The sequence below is a fragment of the Arvicanthis niloticus genome, chromosome 12, assembly GCF_011762505.2.
Source record: "Arvicanthis niloticus isolate mArvNil1 chromosome 12, mArvNil1.pat.X, whole genome shotgun sequence".
In the NCBI taxonomy this organism is placed as follows: domain Eukaryota; kingdom Metazoa; phylum Chordata; class Mammalia; order Rodentia; family Muridae; genus Arvicanthis; species Arvicanthis niloticus.
In genome coordinates, this window is record NC_047669.1 from 13,806,219 (window position 1) to 13,832,137 (window position 25,919).

The window sequence follows — 25,919 nt, forward strand, 5'->3', positions numbered from 1 at the left end:
GTACTCTTCTGGGATGGAATGGTCTCCAATGGCCCAAGGCAGAGTGACTTAAACACAGCACTGCATGTGTTAATAAAGATCTTTATAGTAGACAATGTATTTTCAAATATTATTTTTATTGGTCTTCACTAAGTTTGCTCTGTCTGTGTAGGCAGATTAACTGGATGTCTACACTAAGGAACATATTCAGAGGAGTGATTTTCAGTCGCAGGAAGCTTTTGCTGGCACTAGACATCACACTGAACCCTGGTGACATTTCTACTGGCAACTGAGGAAAATATGAGTGATGAGTTAAATGTTCACGAAATCTAAAGTATTCCATTTGAAGTAGTAGCCCCAAAGCTGAGATTCAATTCTCTAAAACATTTGATACCAAAATGCCCCTTATAACAATTATGATATTCATGAATGCCTTAACTTAGCCAGCAGTTTAGGGTCTGCGATTGGAAGATACTGTCTTCTCTAACACACAACATTTAGGAGTTACTGAGATAAACTTCTGTGTTATAGATAAGAGAACATGGGCACTAGACTGTGCTCTTGTTGGTGTGTCTTTTAGTTATCATGCTTGTTTTTGAAACTAAGACAATTTGAAGTGACATACAAGTGGAAAGGAGAAGGGCTGGCACCCCATGTTCTATGTGCATGCCTCTTATACATAATACCTTTCTTTGGCTTTTACTTCACTAGCAATTGAGACCATAATACTTGAGAAGTATAAAACACATTCTTATTATGTTGTTAGAAGAACAGTAGCATTCTCATCACTAAGCAGTTCCAAGGCAGTGAGAGCTTCATTTTAGAAAATTGTGTTCTTCCTGGGGAAATGCTCTTGGATAGAAGCATATTGTTTTCGAGAGTGATAGCGGCTCAGAACTATTGACAGTAAAATGGAAGTTAGGTCAGAAGAAGGTAAAATGGAAATACATATATTTCTTCTACATATGAACATGAGCAGGAGATGACGATTATCAACTCACAATTCACTGTAGACTCAGAGATAAAAGCTGAGGTAATGATGTTGTGCTTGCCAAAAATGAGAGCAGAAAGAGTCATGTGTGGCAGGAAATAATGCAGCGAGAAGCCTGAAATATCCAAATTTTGGAGTATTGTGATAAGGACTATCTCATAGTCATTAAACACAGATTATTTGACAAGGCTAATAACATTTACAGTACTTTGTCTAGTTTTTTATTTACAGAACATTACTCTCTGGATTGATTTACATATACAGGACTTACTATAAAACAAAGTTGGATTCAAAGTCATAACAAAATTGTAAATAACTAAACTATTAAATACTAAATCAATTTCCGTGGGGATAGAAATTACTTTCAAATCGATAAATGGTGACTGAAAGATTGCTTATAAAAATACTAAGGAGAAATGTTACAAGTTCCATAGGTTAGGAGTAGGGATAAGGGCAACTTCAAATTTGTTCCATACCTTAGTATGATTGGATCTGTGATTCTGGTATATGCTGCTTACTGTAGAGCTATTGTTTCAAAGGACTCTCCTATTTGTCATGTTTTTAGAATGTTGTCCATGTATAGAAAATCATTACTCTTCTACATCTGCTAATGATTTAAAACCCTTCAAAGATCCCATGGCCTTTTTCAAAGGAGAACCCATATGGAATGAGTGCCTATTTCAGAGACGACTCTTCCGGATGTTCTAACAATGGATTATATGGCTCATCTTGAAGTTGAATTTTCCCTCAAGAGTTTCTGCAGTCCTATCTTAAACACTCTCTTTGACCTCATAGTCAATGTGGTAAAGTCAGTGTGCCTTAATATAACAATGCATTACAATGACTGATGCCAAGTCTGTTACAAGAGACCTCCTTAACATGGAAGCATAGCTCTATAGACATAATAATTGCTGATGTGAACTGATTGTTTTCACATTACAGAAATCATTCCAAGTGCTATATATCTGCTGGCCCATACGATATTGAGAGTAGCCCTATGATCTTCATGTTAATTATTCTGAAAACTAGTAAGGGAGAGAGCCCAGGCTTAATCTCAAAAATTCTGTGATATCAATCAGTTCTTCCTAATCTTTGAGATAGATTGTTGCTCTTCTGTTTCTATATAAGATGATGAATTTCAGAATGGGGGAAAGAAGTAGAAGGAAGAGGAGGAAGAGAAGAAGAAGGTGGACAGAGACAGAGAGAGGAAGAGGAAGGAGAAGAAAGAAGAGGAGAAGGAAGGGAAAGAAAGGAAGGAAGAAAGAAAAAGAGAAAGGAAGAAAGAAAGAAGCAAAGAAACAAAGAATATAACAAAAGTCAGTGGACAGAGTTGAAAGACTGTTACTTAAAATCATGACTTGGGTTTTCTGATTCTGACTGACTTTGATTAATTTCTGGCGAAGTGTTTAATGACTGCTTTTTATCTGTAAAATACAAATTGATTTTATGTCCTTTAATTTAATGCCCTATATGTGTCTCATCCCAGACATTTAAAAACCACCCTTCCATACATGATCTCATCTAAGTTGTCTATAAATTCTATAAGAAAGTGGTAACTGTCTACCCTCCCTCACCCACATTGTCACAACAGTGGTAAGAATCAGCAGACTTTAAATTCACTGTCTCTTCACAGTGCATTCTGATGCCTTCTTTTGTGTACACAAAAGAACTAAAGGTGCAAAGCAGTCAATATTAACTTCAGTAACTAATGTGTCATTCACTAACTACGGTTTGATGGTGCTCTCAGCTGAAGATGGCTGAAATGACGGGACAGTTTGGATTAATTTGAAAAAGCCAAACTAGCTTAGGTCAAAACTGTATGCATTCTTAATGCATTTTATTCCAATCTTTAAACAAATATAGAATGGATGGAGGAATATGTTGCTTCTCCGTGAATTCCTTATTTGTAAAATGAAAGGACAAATGTTTGAACAGCTGCAAATTGTAGAATTGTTAGGCATAACACACACACATGCATGCACGCACGCATGCACGCATACACGCATGCATGCACACACATACTTTTCTTCCAGGGCCATTGTTTGGAGCCATGCCACAAATAAGAATCCTTAGGAGGCAAAAAACATATTTCAGCTCTTTAGTTGAATGCTTTGCATGGTATAACTTTCTCCATGGGAGGCTTACCCTGACAGAGGGAAGAAAAGAGAAAAATGTGAACAAACCAGATTTCATGACTTATTGTCTTTCAGTCAGTTCTGAGATATTGTTTTTCTTCAGGTACAAATACTCTTGCAACAATTGGGGAGTACTGAGGAGTCGGGGGTGGGCTCTTAGCTGTGCCCTTGGCCCTTGAACAAACCTTTGCTTTCCATTTTTATCTTTGTGTACTTAAGAAACCTGAATAGAAGGGTTTGCAATTTCTTATTTAACTTCTTTTTAAAGCACATGTTCTATAAATATATACCATTGTTTAGGTCTACTTAATCCACATGCAGTCACTGTAAATCCTTTTATTGATTATATATTTGAAATCTGAGAGCTCAGCTCTGTTGGTGTTCTGGGAAGTGACATGAAAGTAGTGACAGTAGTTTCAACTTCCCCATTGTATGAAGGAAGCTGAGGAGTGGTCTTGCTTGTCTCCTTCCTTGTTAGCTTCTGAGAAGTGGGTGAATTGTCCACTGTCATACCGAGTGGCATACTACATGTAGCATCTGGAGTCTTAGGAACTATCACCACAATTTTACCTGCCAATAAATATATTTAGTTGTAAATTATACATTTATAAACAGTATATAATAATTTATTGTTTTTACACATATTAATATATGCTGATTATGTATTAATGTATATTTCTCTAACTATCAATATAAAATCCATTTCCCTGACAGGTGAAAAAATGGTGACAGTTTTCTATGATTATATACCCACCATATATATTATATTATGGAATATATTAGGAATATGAATACACACACATATATGGAATCAGCACAAGGGGCACTAAACATCAGAACCAATGTGACCTGATCATATACTTTTGATTAAAACTTCAAATACTTTTAGCCAGAGATACTCATTCTGACTCTTAGTTTTGCATGCAAAATAAATGATCTTATTTTTGAGTTTGTCCTCAGATCCATAGCTTACATTCTAATCTTCCAGGACATTACTCAGGCATCCTCCCTGAGGACCCAACATTTATAGCTGTTACATAAAGTATATGAAGTAAGAAAGATCTGCTGCCACGATAGATCCTCTGTTCTGGCCATATGTTTCACGGGTCTAAATAACAAAAGTCAAATATATAAATCTTTTAATTGGCCCACAAGGTCTGATAGGCTGATTTCTACCAAAATTTCCAATAGCATCTACTGAAATTACTGTGCTGCAAACATAATTGGTTTTTATATTCCCTTGATAATGCCAAGGGATATCCTTCTATTACATTATTGGTCTATCTTGTCTGCTTCAAATGGCTTATCCTATCACAGTCACGCAAGGCTTCTTCCCAACCATTCTTCAGAATATACCTTTAGTCTCTCCCAAGGAAGTCTAAAATAACTGAAATCCCAGACTATTTCAATCCTGTAAGTTTTCTACACACAGTATCTGGGTATGAAGGTTTTGGACAGCTTTCTGCTATGATGCAGGTTTCAGATGATTTTACTTTAAAATATATCATGCACATTTCTCTGCTTGAGTAGGTTGATGTTTGTCATCAAAAAAATTTTTGTTTGAATATGGTTTCATCACTGTAATTAAAATGTATTTCTAGAGTTCATAAGGCTGCCATGAAAGAAGAAGTTACATAAAAGTACCATAGGAATATGTACACACTTACCAGGTAAACTACAAGCTGTGTACCAGGAGAAGATTTGGAAGTGAAACATCTCCAGAGTTCTGAGCTCAGCAAAGTGTTTCGTAGATTTACACTGGCCACAGTGTTGTGAGGCAAACTTCCCAATGACTGTACCAGGAAGCAAAGAAAGATAAGAAGCCAACAACTTTTGGTAGCTTCTTGCCTTGGTACTTGGAATCCTGCACCAGCATCTGGATGAAGACTCTGGTCAATCAGTGCCATTTAATTTGTGGTGAGCAACAAAGCTATGGGAGTTCAGATGTCAATGCCTGCCTGTCTGATCTTCTAGAGCCTTCTTTCTCTTCTTAATGACAGCACAGAGAGCTATGTTTAGCAAAGAAGATGGTAGGATCTGGACACATCATATTTTAACTGGGACCCTAGTCAGAGATGAACACATTTATGAGAGTGTTACAAACCCAGAAGGCCTGAATGTTGACTACCAACTTACACCTACTGGAGAAATTCCACTATTGAAACTGAGATAACTAATAAGAAGGTAAACAAGCAAATGCACCAATTAAATGTATAAGCATGCAATGGCAAGGAAAGCTAATGAGCACTGTGTGTTGCTCTATAGAATATTTTTGCAGTTTTCTAAAGGACAAGCTAAATGGTAGTACAATATTAACCTAAGGTTAGTGATGGAGTAAAACATCTTAAACAGTGATGGTGCCTTGCACCTGTGACTATTCGAGAGATTTCAAATGCTGTCACCACAACTGTTTACTATTCCATGAGGTCTCTTGTAACAGGATAATTTCCTGCTACTGCTACATTTGCAATAAAGCTTGGTAATTGGGTGGTATGAGAGGTAGGTGAAGTGAGGAGTTGGGAGGAGAGAAAGATAAGGAAGAGGAGAGAAGAGAGGAGCATGGAGGAAGATGGATGGGGTAGAAAGCAGTCCTTGGTAGCAATTTTTATCAAAAGGTTAGATGTTGGGTAACAATTCTAATTGTGTGGGCATCTTGTTAATTGGGCATTTCTAAATATATAAATCCTTTAAATAATCATTAAGCTTTAAGAGTCTCATTTCTACCTGGTACAGCGGGCATAGTAGGAATGGTCTGGGCTCAGCCAAGCATTGTGGGGCATCATGGTGGATTGGCAGAGCCAGCCACCACTCTGGCATCTTGTGGGTCTAGTTGTGGCTTGCTTGGCCTCTGGCTGCTTCTAGCTGTGGTGCACTTGGCTTCTGGCCACTTCTAGTGTAGAACATGGTGGTGGGAGCTAAGCAAAGCTGCCCCGCCAGTTCGATAGACAGCCTGCGCTATGGCATTTCTAAATAGAACCAGTCACAGTCTCTGAATAACATGCAATAACAGGATTAATTTGTATTTGTCTTTAGTTATACAATATACTCTTCCACTTATAAAATATGTATAAATGTGATTGATGAAGGAGTTAGTTTACACAACAAACTGTGATGCATAGAAAGCTCTCATATCACTACACATATTTAGAAACATTAATAGATGCAAGGAAAATTTTAAGATATATATTCAGCAATGGAGTCAAACAGATGTCTTGTCAATAACATTTGATGGAGATGAAAGTTTTGAAGAAGTCTATTGAGCACTATTATAATTTGGAGAACAAGCATTTCTTTAGTAGATAAAAAGAAGCTTCAATGCAGGATCTCTTTCTTCAATTCTTAGACATTACTATTTATTATAACTTAACTTTCTCTTTTTTGTTATATGTTTCTATATTGACAGTCAAGTTTTGTTTTGTTTTTGTTTTGTTTTCTTTCTTTTTTTTTTTTTTTTTTTTTTTTTTGTTTGGTTTTTCGAGACAGGGTTTCTCTGTGTAGCCCTGGCTGTCCCGGAACTCACTCTGTAGACCAGGCTGGCCTCGAACTCAGAAATCCGCCTGTCTCTGCCTCCCAAGTGCTGGGATTAAAGGCGTGCGCCACCACTGCCCGGCTGACAGTCAAGTTCTAAAGATATTAGAATTATTTATTTTGGTATACACACAATTTTATTTAGGGGTATTTAAAATTAATTTTATTTTTTATTGACTTTTAGTAACAAATACATTTACATATGTGTATATGTGAATGTATTAAGAAATAATGTAAGGTTTACTATATGCATACCTAAATCAAGGTAATATATCTATCACTTCACAGACATAACTTTTTGTCATGAGCACATCTAAATTCAACTTTTAATAGCAATATTTGATATGTAATCCATTTTTATTTTTAACTGTAGCCACCATGTTGCATAAAAGTGACTTAGAACTTATTCCTCCCATTAATCTCTCTGTAAAATCTTTATCTTTCTACAGTGAAACTTATTTTCATATCTGGAACAATACTCTTCCCAAGTGTGGGGCTGTAACTCACGCATGGGCATGAGTTCTTTTGGTCTGTGTTATGGGTCCCGCGTGTCTGCCTCCCCAGGTGGCTGGAACTGCGGCTCAGAAGGCAGAAGTGCAAGAATTTGACTGAGTTCACTCCACACTGCACTGGGCAGATGGTGGGCTATGGGAAGCCACAGAGCTCCACTCCAGGCATGGGGAGATCCCAGGCTGAGGTCCCACAGGGGTAGAGCTCTTGGGTTGGGGGTCCCTGGGCCAAGGAGGCTGGCCAGAGTCTGGCTGGTTTCAGCCCTTGGGATCCCAGGTGCCACTGGGAGGCCACAGAAGAACTAAGACTGGGGGTGGAATGGGGGAGAGGAAATATGGGCTGGACCAACCCACAGCCAGAAGGGCCAAGAGGGAGAAGCTCCAGGGGCTCCCGCAGGGTAGAGGCTCTTGGTCATAGTGACTTGCTTGGATGGGTCATGGCTCTCTTGGCTAGCTTGCTTGAGTTGGTAGGCTCCATGGCTGGAACACAGAGAGGTCCTCGGCGGGAGATTAGACTGTGGCTTGGTAGTTGAAGACCTTCTCCACAGTACCCCATGGCAGGCCCCAAAGATGAAAGGAAGTCCATGGACTTAAAAGGTTTATTGTCACAGCAGAAAATGGACGAAACTGTACCCTGTGTTCTCAGGGCAGGCCTGAGGTTAAATATCTTTTGCGAGTAGGAAGAGAGTCTGGAAAGGAATGCTTAATTGGCTACGCCTTCTGGCCTTTAGGTGTTTCATTAATATGGAGCTCTCCTGAGGCTCTGAGGCCTGTAGTCACGCCCTCTACCTATAGAGGGGCTGGTAATGGCGTTGCCCTATGTGACTGAAAGGTGTGGATCAATGGAGTTTTTGCCCTTGTGTCAGGAGCCTGGAGTCTGGGAGCATGGTGAAATGCATGCTGTCCCTTGCAGGACCCTTGTTGGGTCTCTAGCCATCTCTAGCCAGTGCTGGACCAGAAACAATGTTATTCTTTCACAGTCCTACACCAAAAACTGTCCTCTACCAGCTAAGGTTGTTTTTCTCAAGTTCCGGTAACAAGGTGCTGTTTTCACTGGGAGCTTCCACTACTCTCTATTACATGATGAGAAGGCCAACATATGTGGGCAGAACATTTGCTGTGCTTAGGAAGCCAAGTATTCACATCCTGTGCTTGCCCCTTTCCCATGGAGTCAGTCGTGTTGCTTGATGCATGTTGGTGTGCTCGCTACCAATTTGACTCACTTTTTTCTTGCATTTATTTGACACAATTCGCATATAACATGGAATCATCGGAATGTTCTCCAGTGACTTACTATACTTCCCCTATGCAGAGAGATCCTTTTCTAGAAGCAAAAGAAGAACTCCATCACATTTTCTTTCCATGTATGCTAAGAGTCGGGAACCTATGTGTTAGATGGATGGCCAATTTGATAAACAAGGGATTTTATTCTACTTTTGTTTGATTTCCTTTTATTCTTATAAAAATGACTATAATTCTGGATACAGAATATGCACTATAATGAATTGCAGTATATGCAGTAAAATGGTATTGAAATATTATAATTACTTCTGTTGATGTTATTAGATACACATAGAAAGATACTGACTGACATACACACATGCACATACAGACATACATAGACATATACATATGCATACACCAGAGATATACACACCAACACACATACAAATGCACATGTGTAATACTCTAACCACAGGTTTCACTTAGAATAGTCAATTTCTCTCTTAAACTAAAACACCATGATAATAATATTTTTATAGGTCCTAGAGGGGAGGCTACAGCTATTGTTCTGCTAATGAGTAAGGTATGAGATCAACCTCCCCCTTAATAATTACACCCACACTTACAGTTTTGGCCTCAGAAGCTCTATTTAGCACTGGTTACCCGTAACTGTGGAGACTCATAACTGGTCAAAGTGCTAGGAAGAAGTGACCATTAAATGCTCATAAACAGGCTATGAGTCTGAAGAATCATGGAGAAAAGAAGGCATACAAAAATTATAAGTCAGAAGAAGGGGTAAAATTATAGAAACCCCACTTTCTGGATGTGAAGAGGCATGGCATTTTAAAACTCCCTTCATCTCTGACTACCTGCAGAGAACCTGCACAAGACCTGGCTTCTGACACCTTGTCATGGTATGGGGATTTGAGGACACATAGCACCTGAACATCTTAGGTAACTAATGGTGAACTAAGGTATCCAGGCACCCAGGCACCCAGGCACCCAGGCACCCAGGCACCCAGGCACCCAGGCACGCAGGCACGCAGGCACGCAGGCACCCAGGCACGCAGGCACCCAGGCACCCAGGCACCCAGGCACCCAGGCACCCAGGCACCCAGGCACCCAGGCACCCAGGCACCCAGGCACCCAGGCACCCAGGCACCCAGGCATCCAGGAATCCAGGCATCCAGGCATCCAGACTGGTAGACAGGCAAGTATCAGAATCAGGAAAAAGAAGGGGAAGGAATGAATGGAAGTTGGAGAAGCACAAGAGAACACAACAGGGTGAATGTGATCAAGATGCACTACATTACATGTATGAAAGTATCATAATGAAGCTCACTCTACATGATTAATATATGCTAATAAAATAAAAAGATAAAAAACGTTGCTTAGTCTACATTCATACTGAAAAATCACTGAACATCAGGTTTGTACCAGATCTGTTAGAGCATAGAGGAATTTAAACACACTCAAAGTACAGCTGATCAAAAGGCTTCATAAGGAAAAGACCTGGTGAAAGGCAATAACTGAGTAATTACAGAAATAATTTCTTTGATCTTAGTTTTATTTATCTGGCTGTCATAAGATTTAACTTTGCCAGTGTTTGCATATAACTTTGTGGCTATAGGAATGTTGTTTGGGAGAGCAAATGCATTCTTTTTAATAAGATTTGATCATCTGAGCTCCTTTGTTAAATAATACAGTAAACCTTGTTGTGTTAGTCATGTCAAATTTCATCAAGAGCATAAAGATTTGTAGTTTAGGAAAGAAAGGGAAAAGAGATATGTAAAGTTTGTATAAATATCATACTAAAATAATCTTCTGAATCATTGTGATTAGCCATATTACCATGAAAGGGTAGCGTAAAAGGGCAAAAATTCCTTATCCTTTGGGGATTCATGAGGGACCTCTCTGTCTTTGAAAGGTAAACACACTTACAAAGACAACATTAGTATCTTCATGATTTGAGTTCTCAGTCTTTTTAGGAGGTAATACTCTGTTCTGTTCATGTTGTATGAAAGTTCTAGATCAAATCCACTTAATTCTCCCAGCTAAGGATTTGGCCTAGAATGTTCTCAACCTTCTAAGGTAGGGATTTTGCAGGGATGTTGTTATTCTATACCTTTATTTACCATCTGACTCCTTCAAAAATTAGTAGAGCTAGACATAATTAATCAGTAGATGTAGTCATAACTCCAATTAATATCTGTCTTTGTTAAACTTATAAAAGTGTGCTAAGACAAGTCCAACATTTTGACCATGGTCAATGTAATATTAGTACCACACAGACAAGCATTAAGCCATTTATCTTACTCATAGTTAGGTGCTGGTTTGAAGTTCAGACCTATTTTGTATTTACACACATAGAAGCTCCTTTTTCACCCAGATACAGAGGACTGGCTAGAAATATCAGAATGCTTTGCTAGATTACAAAAATCCACATTTGCTGATTCAAGTTTCACTGGTAAGTAATGGTAGATCATGTATGAAATGTTTCCCATGAATGCATAATATATATTCATAGTAGACTATTTCGTTAACGTCCTGGGACAGCAAACCAACTACAGCATGTAATTATTTGCATATACTTAAAAATGAGAGACTCTTAGATTATTTTAATGGAATGAAAAATGTCTAGCTAATTATGTATATATTTACCCATGCAGCAGAAGCAAAATCTAACAGAATATTGTACTTAGAGCTTGATTTATATTTTGTGTCTAACCTCAGCTGTCAGAGAAACATCATGGCTGTCTGTTTTCAAGTGTGTCTAATCCATTATAGCCCTTTCACAGCATCCAACAGCTTCCTTTCTTCTGTGGTTTCCACTGTACACATGGGCATTGTCTTCAGATGGCATTGTGGCCATGTGTGTGATTTGTGATGTCTTTTACTTTCTTTTGCTTAAGTCACATTTGAACGTTTTCTGTTCAGAAAAGAACCCTAACATGCTCAGTCTCTGAAAAGGCCTTCAGTTTTCATGTCAAGAAGCAGCCTAGGTGATTCCATCTTTCCCTCCTGTCTTTTGCTTCTGTGTTGTCAGGTATATAATTGAAGGCATGGTGGGATATAGAAGCAAAGCCTTCAAAATCTACTTTTAGAACTGTTTTGTGATGGTGAAAAATTAACAAGCCAACCAGCAAACCCAGGCAAGGCAAAGCCACCATTGTCCTATAGGTCTATTTAAATAATACTATTATGAACCAGTTTGTAAAAATTCTCTGCCTTCCTGGGCTGCCTTCGCACCAATTTCTCATTGCAAAGTGTTGGCTTCACTAAACTTCTGAGGAATTTGTCACCCATGAGAGTCATTTTTTATAAAACAGCATCAACCACAACAAAAATGGGGTGAAAGTTGGCATATGTGAAGATAATCTTTTGAAAGTAGTAAATGTTTTAAAGTCTTGCCCAAGTATACGATTACAGAACATCTACTCTTCTGGGTAGCCCAGGGGCATAATTTTCAGTCTGGTAGAGAGAATGATCAGAGAGTATGCTCAAGGCTACAGATCAGATTTAGAAGAAGGGGCTACAGAGCTTCTGGAACCCATGAGCACATTGTATGTGCATTGCTGAGATACCGCATCACAACTGGCCAACAGCTGTGCTTTGAAATATATTTTTAATGAAACCAATATCCAGTTTGACAGCAGTAATGCTGATGAGTACATGGGTAACTGTGAGCCTGTACTGTATGCAGTCCTGTATCCAAAGCACATCTGTAATTCCATCAAACTGATAAAGTGAGTATAGTTAATCATCCTTTCCGTTTTTAAAACGGCAAACATGGATATGAAATTAACTAGGAGAACAATAATAATAGCATCTAGCAATGCCTTCTATTTATCTGATTCTGTTTCAAGAGCATAATCACAGTGGCTCGTATTTATTCTAAAGCTGTCTGGGTAGGCAGTATTTTTGTGTTAATTTTAAGTTGAAGGAAAGAGGTTAAGGGGTTGCTAGAGCTTCAGCTAATAGGAGGTGGAGTATCAGGTTCCTCAGACAATCTTCTAACCTCAGCTTCTCCACACATTCAGTTAACTCAGAGTAACTGCTGGTTAATGCCAACGATGGGCCTGGGTTTCTTTCTTATTTTATTTTTTCATAACATTTGTTAAGCTGTTTTCAAAAATTTCAGGTGTACAGATCCTTTTCCGTCCATGCCTTTTTGTTCTGTTTCGTGGCTCATTGAGTTTAATATCTGCCATTTGTGTGATCGTAAGTTTGGCATCATCCATCGGGAGCTGGGAACGTCAGCGAGTATGTAACTAAATACAATGTCTGCCCCTCCCAAGAATCATCAGTAGTCAATAGTTCAATGGGGAGAGTAGGGGTCCGTAAGACTCTCCCCAATGTATGTGTTGCTGAGCCCCATCTGGTGCAGGTCTATGCCAGACAGCTACAGCTATTGTGAAGGTATGATTACATTAGCGCAGTCTTCTTCCTGTCTCCCAGTCTGGCATTCTTCCTGCTTCCTTTTACTTGATGCTCCCTGAGCCTGAGAGGGGGTATACATACCTAGTTTAGACCTGTGCATTCAAACATCAGTTATCCTCAGGACCTTGAGCAACCATGTGTCCCTGTATTCACGGCCAATCACTCTAAAGAGATTGTTTTTGATTAGGTCTGAGAGTAGCATTCACCAATGTGGGTTGAAATAGAGATATTTTGAAAGTGGCAAGACATATTGGCAATTTATCTAAACAACAGTAGCAAATTTCCCCTTGAGGATTAATATATCCTCAAGCATGGGGTTTTCGATGTTTACATTATCATGCATGATTCCGCTCTGGTGGAATGTTCTTGGTATCCAAGTAAAAAACAGTTGGTTACGCCCATGACAGCTGTGACAGTATTGCGCCAGTGGACACGTCTTGCCTAGAAATTTGGGGTTATAGTTTGTAGCATTCACAGATAGCAACGTTCTTGATGTTGTTCCTTTTCTATTCTTCAGGAGTATGACTGACACCATGCAGCACAGTAAAATCTAGTGAGCAAGAGGGAAGCTCCAGTTCAATCACAGATTTATTTCTTTGTTGGGCAGGAAATGGTTTATTTGGTTTATACTTTTACACTGTCGTCCATCACTGAAAAAATTCTGGACAGAAACTCTAGCAGGGTAGAAAACTGGAAGCAGGATCATATGCAGAAGCTTTAGGGGGGATACATCTACATCTATGTCTACATCTATATGTGTCTCCCAAATATAAATATATACATTTATCTATATGTTATATATGTTATATATGTATAATAAAAGCAGGTCAAATAGGGTTGCTGTAAAATAGTAGGGACATAATGTCCCCAATAGATAACAAGAACTTACAAATGAAAAGTACAGTGCCAGGATTGGGTTACTTTTGTAAAATTGTTGACTAGTGAGGTCCTATAGACACCACTTCCCAAAACAGTACAGGCTATTGCCAGTGCTCTTGACTACTGTCATATCTAGGGTTTTTAATGCTGTGATAAAATACCATGACCAAAGCAACCTGTGAGGGAGAGAGTTTATTTGGCTTACATATATTAAGTCATAATCCACTAAGTGAAGCCAAAGCAAGACCCGAAACTGGGCAGGAATCTGGTGGCAGGAGCTCTTGCTGAAGCTATGGAGGAATCCTTCTTGCCATCTTGCTCTGCATGGTTTACTCAGCCTGCATTCTTATAGAATCCAGGACCACTTGCTCAGGGATTGCCTCAGCCACAATGGATTAGACTCTCCCTCATCAATTGCTAAATAAGAAAATGCCCGAAAGGTTTGTCTGCCTACAGTCTGATCTGAAGGCATTGTTTTCAATTGAGGTTTCCTCCTCTCAGATGGGAATAGCATGTGTCAAGCTGAAATAAAACCATCTAGCACAGTTACCTTCAAGAACTTAATAGTTAAGCCCTGCTGCTGAAGATACCACACGCTTGAGACAGAACATAAATAAATCAAGCAGGTTATCGCATGGAAGTTTCATTCCTACTCTCTAGCTTTCATAGTGCTAGAAGATGGCATTCCCTCCATTAGATGAGAGAAATAATAATCAATCCAACCCAGCTACGTACTGTGTGCTACACCAATGACTGCCCTGGCATGACATACATATATATGGGGCACGTGCAATAGTGGCACAATCATCACAGGAGTAGCAAACCACTTTCTAATTAGGTTTATGGCACACTACAACAAAATGAAACCCATACTCACTAACATTGTTAGACCAAGAGTCTATGGATAGAAAGATCATGGGGCCTGGGAAGTAACCTATTACTATTATGCCGATAAGTAGACATAGAGCAACTCCTAATGATATACCAGTATACTGATAGATCAGTGTATCTGACTTAACCTTCATCTGAAAAAGTACTATTTATAGTAGATGGTGATTAAAACAGAGATCAATAACTGGCTGAAGTGCAGAAAATAAAGAACTAAAAATGATAAATTCTAAATGAAATATATGGGCTGTACTTTCTCCACTCATGGCTTGGCTATTATTGCAGAAGAAGAAGTGTTAAGAGTGTAAGAGCTAAACATGGTAGATGCTACATGGAAGCAATATCTTTGGGACACAGCAGGGCAGGTGTACATATGAATTCACAGCAGTTAGGACAGCAAGTATGAGACCTGTGCAAACTCAAGATATACCAAACCCATCCTGGAGAGGGAGATTGGGCATGAATCCCACTCATAGCTATGGAACTATTGGTAATTGTTAGCCTCTAGAAGAATAAAACATATTTTCTATAAAAGTGTAGCCACCACTAATTTGACCATGCTCCAATAGAAGGGCACACATTCAAGAATAGTTGGGCAGCACAAATTGCTCTTTTTGTATGTGGCACATTGGGTGTTAGGGGAAACCTCAAAAAATTCAATACAGTTTAAAATGTGGAAATTTTTATATATTTGTGACCAATAACATGGTAGGTTCCATGAAGAAATGATGCATATGAGGAATATATGACTGAGGTCAAATCTTCAGTAGAATTTCAAGATTAATTCTCATGGATAAAATAGTGTTATATTTAGTACATAGCATGGTCTATAAGCAATAATACTTCCTCTCTGCATAATCTTTCCCCTCTTAGTTTCTTTTTTAAGATCTGACATTTCCTACCATTCATCTAAACTGTTATATTTTATTCTTTATTTGGCTTTGTTTCATTATAATACTTTATGCAAGTTCAAGGTAAGTTATTTCAGGGTTGGGCACTTAAATTACTACTCATTGTTGCCGCTGGTCTATGCCTAAGTTGTTGCTCATTCATTCTTGATGGATTACAATTAAGCCTTTATTAGAAAGGAATTCCTATAAAAGTAATACTTTTAATACATACCCGAGTAGGTCAAGCATTATTTACCTAGCAATGAACAGTAATTAGGTTTAATAAAGGTCACTCCAAACAATCAGCTATGCCTACAGAAATATAAAAATGATTATGAATACAATTACTGAAATGACACCCAGTCAACACAGCTTATAGTCTGCATAATCACAGAAACCCCTTTCCATAAGGGATTGACATTTTCATTAACTGACGGATTCACATTGCTGGTCAAATAGAAAGTAGCTAATATCTTTGGGTGATTTCTCAAACAAATGAAAGCTAGAAACTGTAGCCACCCGCGGCCACAAGTCAACTGGATTCACCTGAAAGGGGGGCTGGGAATGAAAGGGGAAGGAGGGCGAGAAGAGATGAGGCCAAGACAAAGTTCTCTGATCAAGGCCCAAAGCTTTAATGGTCCGCTCTCAATTTAAAGGGGAAGACCCAACCCACAACCCCTCCTGGTTTCAGATGGGTGGGATAATCCATAGTCCGTTCCAGGTCATGGCCGGAGATGTCTCAAGGCAAGCCCAGAGGCAGTTCTGCTGTGTTCCGGGCAGCCAAGGTGGGTAACTCCACCTAGATCCTGTCACTTGACCTTGTTGTGGTAAACAAGGTCTCTCCAGGCTTGCTCATGGTGGGGGGGGGGGGGGGAAGGTACAAGAAACTAGATCCAGTGTGGTAGGGCCAGAAAGAATGAAAACCAAGAAATGGGCCAAACCCATTTCTTCTGATAGAGTTCACTTTCTCATTGCCCTGTAAACTAAGCAAGAATATTTGTAACCTAATTCCTGTAGTATAAGAGACAATAAATCAATATATTTTAAATTTTTACTTATATACTTAGAGAATGGAAACAACACCATATTGAGTCTGGAGACCATTTCTGTGGCTGTGGTTCACTGTGACACTGGTAAACAGTATCTGCCTAGCATCTTCTGAAAGCAAAAACGTGCTGCTCCCAGATTCGAGCTTTGTACTCTTCTACTTAGCTCCCCAAGTTTTCATTTGTCTTCCATCTGGGAGCATTACTTTTCTATCTAAGAGTTTCTCACTCTGGAATGAAAATTTCAAGTTTGTAAAGAAAACAATCTACAGTTGAAATAGCCTGTGGTGCTGTAAACAGCCATAGAGCCCCAAGAGACACATCGTGACGTGCAATGAATGTTCTTGGCAGGTTAAGTTTCGGATGGTTAAGTAGTTTTATGTGGATGGCTGTACTTGATCCTGTTTGCCCATTTTCTCTTTGTGCAATTGTATTAACTTTGGACACGTTCTTCCTCTGCTTATTAATGTTCCCATTATGTTAGATGAGCATATGCTATCAATGCTAAAATAAGAATACTAATATTTAGCTCACAAAATTTTCATGTAAATTTAACAAGCTCTTATCTAAGAATGTTTATATACTGTGGAGTGTTTGCAGATTCACTGGTCCAAGTGAAATATGTACTAAGCGTTCCGAAATTAAGGTAGATGTCTTCACGTTTTTGTATATTTCTAGGTGGGATTATAGGTTTGTACCACCAGTCCCAGTTTACCAGCTTATTATTAAACGTGAATATCACCAAGATTTTTGTTTTCAGGAAATAATCATCCATCTTAATGCAATTTATTTATTTTTGTAAAAACATTATTTTTCAGCACTGTTACTAAGTACCATATCAGTGTTTTGACAAGACAACATCAAATATTAAAGCTAGGCCTGCTCCCAGATTCATTGGGCATTAGGAGTTTCATTTTCCTAACAATATGTCTATTACAAAGTAAGAAATGGTCATTACTTGTATTTCAGAGATGTTTTAAATGAGAGTAGAATAGCTATTCTTTCCTACAAAAGATGGAGACATTTAGAGTAACCGGGGATAAATGATTATCTACTGAGATGGGAGAAATAGAGAAGAAACATCTAAGTAGGTACAGAGACAGTTTGCATCTTTGTCTGGAATGCAACTTTATTCAACATCAAATGAGAATCAAGCCCATCCCACATCCTACTTCAATAAAATATCTAAATACTCTTTAATACATTTTCACACCTCTTCTGAAATCTAATCACTCTAATAAATTAAGAGTGAGCCATAGAATATTTGGATTAGTATTTCCACACTTCACTTAATGTCCCATGTTTCCTGGACACAAATTAGCCAAGGAGAGTGATACTTAACTTCCTTTTTGTAGGTACTGAGCAGTCATATCGTTGTAACCCATGTTGGGGACTGTCTTTATGAATAACCTTCATGACTGAACTGTATGGCCATAGTTTCGAGATGCCTGGGGAAGTGAATGATGTTGAAACAGTTAAAGATACTAGAGATATAGAATAATAAATTTATTCCTGGCTTGTTCTTGAAGATGGCTATAGCATTACTAGATGATAATTGGCTACCCTGAGGTCTGTGGTTAGAGCCTTTAGAGGTACTGTACCAGTTTAATAGTATTAAACACTACTGAGAAGCATATACAATCAGATTCTATAGTGTGTGTTTGTGAACTGTGGTTCAGGTTAAAATAATGAGGGTGAGAAATTCTACAAAGAGCTTAAATAGCAAAGCATGAAATGAAGCAAAACCCAGTTCATGATCACTCAGCCAGTGCATCTGAAGATTAAACAAAATTAAATGTTCTGCCTGACATACCAATTTAGAGTATTTTCATAACTGATTTTATCATTACATATAATAATATATGAAATATCTCAGTAAGACAGAAAGCTTATTTATTTAAATGTGTTTGATAAATGTGTGTTTGCTTGTCTAAAAATGATTGGCAGCAGAATCAGCAGAAATGAAGAAGATACATTAAGAGAGAAAACTTAAACAATCTATAAACATTTGTCTTTATAGCCACAGATAAGTGTAGTCTTCAACCACCATTAAGGAAGTTTCTCTTTGCAATAGCTGAGACCATCACAAAAACCATAACCAACCATAATGCAGAGTTATGGCTCCAAGTCCCAATGAATTCATCTACAAAACCCTCCTGCACCTAAAGCTCAATGAATATTTAAAAGAGGGTGTGGAAGATTGTAAGAGCCACAGGATCAAGAAGTTTGCTGCTGTGAGATTGTGTCTTCTTCTAATATCAGAAGCTTACATCATAAAGTATAAGAAGCATGACTGTCCATGTGTGAACTGAACAAGGATGACATCAGTAGACATGCCAAAGTGGACAAAGAAAGGTCTGTAGAGCCTCAACCATACACAAAAAGACTAAAGGCAACTGAAGAAAGCTGGTAACAGGAGTAGGATTTTGAATATATTTAGAAATATATATATATATATATATACATATATATATATGTATAAGAATATATATGTATACATATATACATATATACTTATACATAAGAAATATAGTCAGTAAAAAAAATAATGGAAAGGGAGGCCTGAATTTGAAGGAGAGTGGGAGGGTTAGATGGAAGAAGTTAAATGGAGTAAAAGGAAATAGGAATGTGATTATAATTTTCCCAAAAAATAATTTAAAAAGAGATATTAAAATGTTGTAACCTTACTTATGACTATTTGGCTAGATTTAAATTTTGTTAAATAAATAAATAAATAAATAAATAAATAAATTTTGTTAAATAAATATTCTGGCAAAATTTGTATTTAACATTAGATATTTAGTGCAAATATCTAAAGTGACCTAAATGTACCTGCAGAAGGTCCTTGGAATATGGTAGTAACTCTAGGTTCAGCCCTTCTGGTTTGCTGGAAATTATTCAGCTGTCCATCAACGGTTTCCTCTCCAGTCAGAGAAGTTTGTCATCGTGACAGCTTTAAATGTTTTTAAATGCTTCATGTCTGCTCATAGAGACATAAATCTAGACATAAATAAAGACAGGGGACTTCAGGAGCAGAAACCAATGCAGGTGTTACAGCTGCTGCAGAAACCCAGCTTGTTTCAAGGAACTACAGTTCAACAATTGTAGAGAAAGAGGGCCCTCTTTCACTTTGCAGAACTTCAATGACTTTAGAGAAGACATTTTGCAGGCAATAGCTTCATATGACCTCAAATGACTCAACCGAGAAGAAAACAGCAACCGAGAAAACTCAACCGAGAAGAAAACAGCAGTTTTACAGCACAAGTGGGAGAGGCTCATCCCCTGCACCCGTGGCACCCTGTGAAACAAAGCAAAAGGACTGTGCTGGCTCTTTGAGAAACCTCTACATTCTTCTCTAATAAGTCCACACATCAATGTTGTATCACCTGTGACAGCAGCCTAGGTCCCGACAGCCCTAATACCTGTGATTTTGTTGTGAGCTGGTGGGTAGCCTTTATCACAGGGTGAATAAACTAAATTGGGGACACAAAGGATGGGTGACTTCAGGGGCTCTTAGCCCAGGCACACACACAGGGTCTCCCTAGAAGGTGCCTAAAGAGTTCCAGAGAGTGTTTGAGGACAAGGATATGGTGAGCTGATGGACTGTTGATGGCATGGTGCTGTGGAGACCTAAGACCGCAAGCCTGCTGACTGCTGGAGCTGCTGCTGAGAGCCACTTGGAGTCAACGTATAGAGCATCTAACACTGAGGGCCATCAGTGCTCAAAACTGAAAGCTGAAATAGTACAAGCAGAGGACTGCTGGAATCTAACGACATCAGCTACAACCCGAGAGCGTAAGGACACTGAAGCTGCCCTTGCCTGTTCATATAAAAGAACCCCCAGCTGACTGGAACAAATCAGTAGATGGTAACTGGTTGAGCAAGAAGAGACAACCTTGTTTCATTTTTAAGTGAGAACATGGTTCTGACTAAGCTAGCAAGTTATTACATTTTTTTCTGGCTTTCAACTAGATAAGATTTGATTAAATTACCCATGCAATCAAATGATAAAGGATTTGAGGAAAAGCCTTGCCTTCAAGAACTCTCACTCAAAACTTTTTAGCTAAGATCTAGAAATACTCCAGTTAAAACCAAGTCACTCACTTTATAGCACTTTTATCTATTAAAAAAGTACATTTCCTCTGGACTACATTTGTCCACCTACTACTTTTTGTTATCTAACTCTGGGTCAGAATCAGTTAGTTTTCTTGGTGTTCACATGGTATTTGAAACATATATCTACCATGCATACAGCCATATAAAAACTCAATAAGCATATAACAGAGGTTATATTAATGCTTGCTATAGTACTATTTCCAGTCAGTTATGAAACAATGCTAGTTGTTCAACAATGGAAGGATGATGGATAATGAAAAATGTAATACATACATATATTTATACTTTTTGACATTTATATATAATATATGATATATGATATGTGATAGGTGATATGTGATATGTCATATGTAACATGTAACATGTAATATGTAATATATAATAAATATATAATATATAATATTATAAATATATAAATAATATATATGAATACATACACACATATATGTACATCTATATATGTGCATATGTATATAAATATTCTTGTTGACATTTGTAAGCCCTGACAAAAAGTTGTGCTGTTTGCAGAAAATAAAATGAATGCAATGAATGCATACTCATACTATGTAAACTAAGCCAACCTTAGAAATACAAATTGTGAATGCCTCTCTCACTTATGGTTCCTAGAATTTCTAAGGGCCATAAAGTCTTATATGTGTATATGGTATAAAAGTAGAAGTGGAACTGTCTATGACAGTAATTCTCAACCTTCCTAATACTGTGACCCTTTAATACAGTTTCTCATCTGTGGTGACCTCATAAAATTATTTTGCTGCTACTTTACAACTGTAATTTTACTAGTGTTATGAATTGTAGTGTATCTGATATATTGGATATCATATATATATATATATATATATATATATATATATATATATATATCTTCTATACAAAGGTCATTTGACCGCCAAAGGAATCATGATCTATGGATTGAGAATCACTAATCTGTGAGGTAAGGGGACTAAAGAGAGAGTATAGGAGTGAGGAAAGGAAGGATACTACAGTAGCCTCAGGTGATGCAAACTTTGAACCCTACCTCTTGTTTGTGAATTATTTTACAACATCTGTAGACAGAAGGCACAAAGAAAGAGAGGCTTGATCTGGTCATGTGTATTCACAATAAAGGAGTACTTTTATCATCCACGGGTGGCTAAAATGCCTATAGATGATTGGATAAAATTCCTTATTGGACTAAAAATGTGTCCTGTAGTTCGCAAGGGAAGCTGGGAAGTATAGTCTTTTAGCAGGAAACTACCATTCCTGTCTCTGAAATCATAAAAACAAAATCAAATCAGGACAGCAAGGATGGTGGCAGGAGTGGGGGAAAGTGTTGTAGCAGTTTTTGTTGTTGAGGAAGTCTGTGTCAGAGGTGCTGTGGGTGCATCGAAAAGGGCATCCTCTAATAATGATTGCCGTCCTGTATTCCTGAGGAGAATTGGAAAATAATTATTAGAGGGTTGTAAGCCAGGGATTTGGTTACAGAATAGAACTGAGGGATTTTCTACAAAGGATGGAGGAGGAAGAGGAGCAGAGGGGTGAGAAGCAGAGCAGATCAATGAGAAAAAGTAGGCATAGAGTTGATACAGGGTAACAGTGACTGACCTCAAGTCAAAACTGTTACACTGAAAATGAGCTAGCAGAAGAAGAAGGAGCTACAAAGTATCAAAGGAAGGGAAAGAGAAAACAGACAAGACAATCCCAACGAATGGTATCTGGCCAAGAGAAAATGGATAAGGGTGCCTTTCAGCCAGTGCCTCCACAGCAGTTCTAAAAAGGTCTTTTGCAGATGCATCAGAAACAAACAGAGCTGTTATAGGGTGAGAGCTTATGTGGAACCTTTTGTTTGGATACAGGGTAAAAAGTAAGACATTTAAAAGACAGGCTAAAAACATAAATATGAAGATAATAAGGAAGAAAGGGGGCGATCAAAAGGCAGAGCCAGAGTAGAAGGAAACTAGAAGCCTGTAAGTAGGAGGAGGCTTGTGGTGGAATTTTTGCTTGAGCCTTGTCCCTAGACCATTTCAAACCAATTAGGATTTTTTTGGCCTGGAAACAGCACACTTGCAGATGAGAGCACAAATCCCATTCCAGTAGTAATGTTTAGTCCTTTTGAATCCAGGAGTACCACACCAGTCAAGGAATTGAGCTGGTCCTGAGGATGTTAAGCTGATCTGAGCTAGTGAGACAGAACTAATTGATAAAAGGAAGGCTTCAGGTCAGCTGTTTTAGTTCTGAGTCTCCCATTTGAAATAGCAAGAAGAGAGATGACTTGGATGGCCTATGGCTCTTTTCGAAGTCACATGAACTGCTTTTAGAGGCTTGCGGGGCATCCATCTCAGTAATTGATTCAAGCTGACAGAGGGCAAAGAGAGGAGCAGCAGTTAGAGTTCCTCAGAAGAGTGTCCATGCAAGAGGCCACGGTAAAGTGTAACAATTGGCAAAGATCCAGAATATAAATTAGGTGATAACTGTACATTTTGTGGCGAATTAAGAGTCAAAGGTACATAAGGAAATCTTTAAAATAAAGTTAACATAGAGTTAAATGCAATTATACAACTGGCTGGACTGTGTGCTGTAATTAGCTGTTTGCTTACATCAGACTCCTGCATAAGAAACAAGCCTAGCCCGTGAACAACCAGACTGTTTTTTTTTTCTATTTATCCTATAGAATTCTCTACAACATTTTCATTCCATACTCTCAGCAAACTGAAGAGGACAGCAGTCAGTCATGTTAAATGTGTAGTAAATTAAAACTTATATCATAGACTGAATTAACATAAGCCAATTCTTAACCCTTTTGTTGATGAACCAAATTCTAGGTCACCACATCCTGACAGCAGTAAGAAAATCTGTTAATATTATTCGGTTTTAAAATAGATTATTTGTTTAGAGGCATAATTTGTAAAGACAAGTAGCCAAATTTAAAGAACTTTAGCAAAGAGAGGCCTTTGGAATTTCTAAGAAAACATCTATCAGCATCTCTGTCAATCTCAGACAGTGTTCTGTTGCTCTTAAGAGACATTATGACCACGTCAACTCTTATAAAAGAAAACAATAAATTAGGGCTTGCTTACAGTTCAGAGTTTCGATTCTTTCTCATCATGGTCACAAGCATGACAGCACGCAGGCAGACATGAAGCTGGAGAAGGAGCTGAGATTTCTATAGCAAGATCTGCTGGTAGCAGGGCAAGAGAGAGACACTGGGCCTGGCTTGAACTTTTGAAACCTTAAAGACCACCTCTTGTGACACACTTCTTCTAACATGACCACATCCCCTATTTCTTTTCAAGCAGTGTCCATCTCTTTCTTTTTTTTTTCTCACATATATTTTGTCCTGACCATATCCAACCCCCACATATTTCTCCTCCATCTCCTTTCAGAAAAGTCCAGGCCTCTAGAGAATATCCACCAACATGGCATATCAAATCTCAAAAAGTCTGGGAAAATTCTGTTGTATTAAGTCTGGATGACGCAACCAAGTGGAAAGTAAGGGTCTCAAAAGCAGGCAGAAGGGTCAGAGACAGCATCTGCTCCCACTATTAGTAGTCCCATAAGAAGACCAAGCTACAGAAGTGTAACATGCATGCAGAGCACCTGGTTAAGACCCATGCAAGGTCACTGATTGACAGTTCAGTCTCTATGAGCCCCTATGTGTCCAGGTTGATTCTGTAGGTTATCTTGTTATATCCTTGTTCCTATGCCTTCTACAATACGTCCTCCACCTTTTCTGCTGGATTCTCTAAGGTTTGGGTCTCTGCATCTGTTTCCATCATTTGCTAAATGAAGCCTCTCTGGAGATGATTCAGCTAGGCTCCTGACCACTAGTATAGGAGAATATAATTAAGAATAATTTTATTAATTTTTTTGTTTGTATTTTGGTTTTGCGTTTGGTGCTATACTAGGTATCTGGGCTATCCAGACTAGTTCCTCGCCTTCCAGGCAGTGTCAAAGGTGGGCTGCCTCTCATGTTGTGAGTGGACACTCATGTGCTGGACACTCATTGGTTCCCACTCCCCAGGATCCTTCTCAGCCTTTGGAGATTCTTCTGTGGAAAAATCTCTGATTAGATCTGTACTCCATTTTTAATTGGATTATTTTGTTTGTTTAACTCTAAGTTCTTAAATTCATTATACACTTTGGAATTTAGTCTTTGGTTGAGCAGGGGATCTCTGTTCTTTTGACTTGTGTAGCCTGTAATTGAGCACAGGGTTTCTGCCCATGTGGTGGCAGGTGGCACAGCAGCAGGGGCAGGTCTGGGGAGGGGTGTCAACAGCTTGATGCTTTAGGCTTCAAATCCAGAGAATAAGAAGGCTCAGAAGGCAGGTGGAAATTGTACCTGTTATGGCTGACTTGGCCTGTACCTGTTATCTACCCTATGTGAGGTATGGTAGGTCAGGACATGGAAAAGATTGTCTTCAGGGTGGGTCTTTGAAATCTGCAACAAAGGTATGGGAAGGTTTCAAGTGCAGATGGGACTTCTACCTGTTGTGACTGGTGTGGCTGGGGTGGGGTGGGGTGGGGGTGGGCTCAGAACAAATGCAGTGGGAAGGTTCAGATGTCAGGTAGGTCTTTCACCTGTTCTGGCTGGCATGACCTGAGCTTTGCTGACTAAACATTCAAATATATGAGTCTATGGGAATCATTCCTACTCAACTCACCACACTGCCGAAGCCTATATACTCATTATACAATTTAAGCTAAGAGAGCAGGCACTGGCCCTGAAGCTTGTTATCTGAGTAGAGACTAGATTATATTCTTAAAGCACACAGGCAAGCACAGGTTGGAGAGAATCTCCCTCATCTACGTCATCTCCTCCTGAAGAATCTAAAGGCCTTGGATATCACTTAATATAATCATCTGTTGACTATACAGATGTAAAACAAACTGTAAAAGTCTCTGCTTAGAAGTTCTGAATAGCCAGGCAGTGGTGGCACATGCCTTTAATCCCAGTACTTGGGAGGCAGAGGCAGGCAGATTTCTGAGTTCAAGGCCAGCCTGGTCTACAGAGTGAGTTCCAGGACAGCCAGGGCTACACCGAGAAATCCTGTCTAGAAAAAATAAATAAATAAATAAATAAATAAATAAATAAATAAAATAAAATGAAGAAAGAAAGAAAAAAAAAGAAGAAGTTCTGAATAAATTTTTCAAGCTGTGAGTTTAATGGTAGGATATCTTGGATTCTCCTTTAATGAGGGAAGGTGGGTGGTTAGGGTATAGACTCTGAAATTAGCTTTTACTAAAAGGAATAAATGAATGCCTAGGTAAGGTACAGGTTTAATTGAATTGGCTTGCAG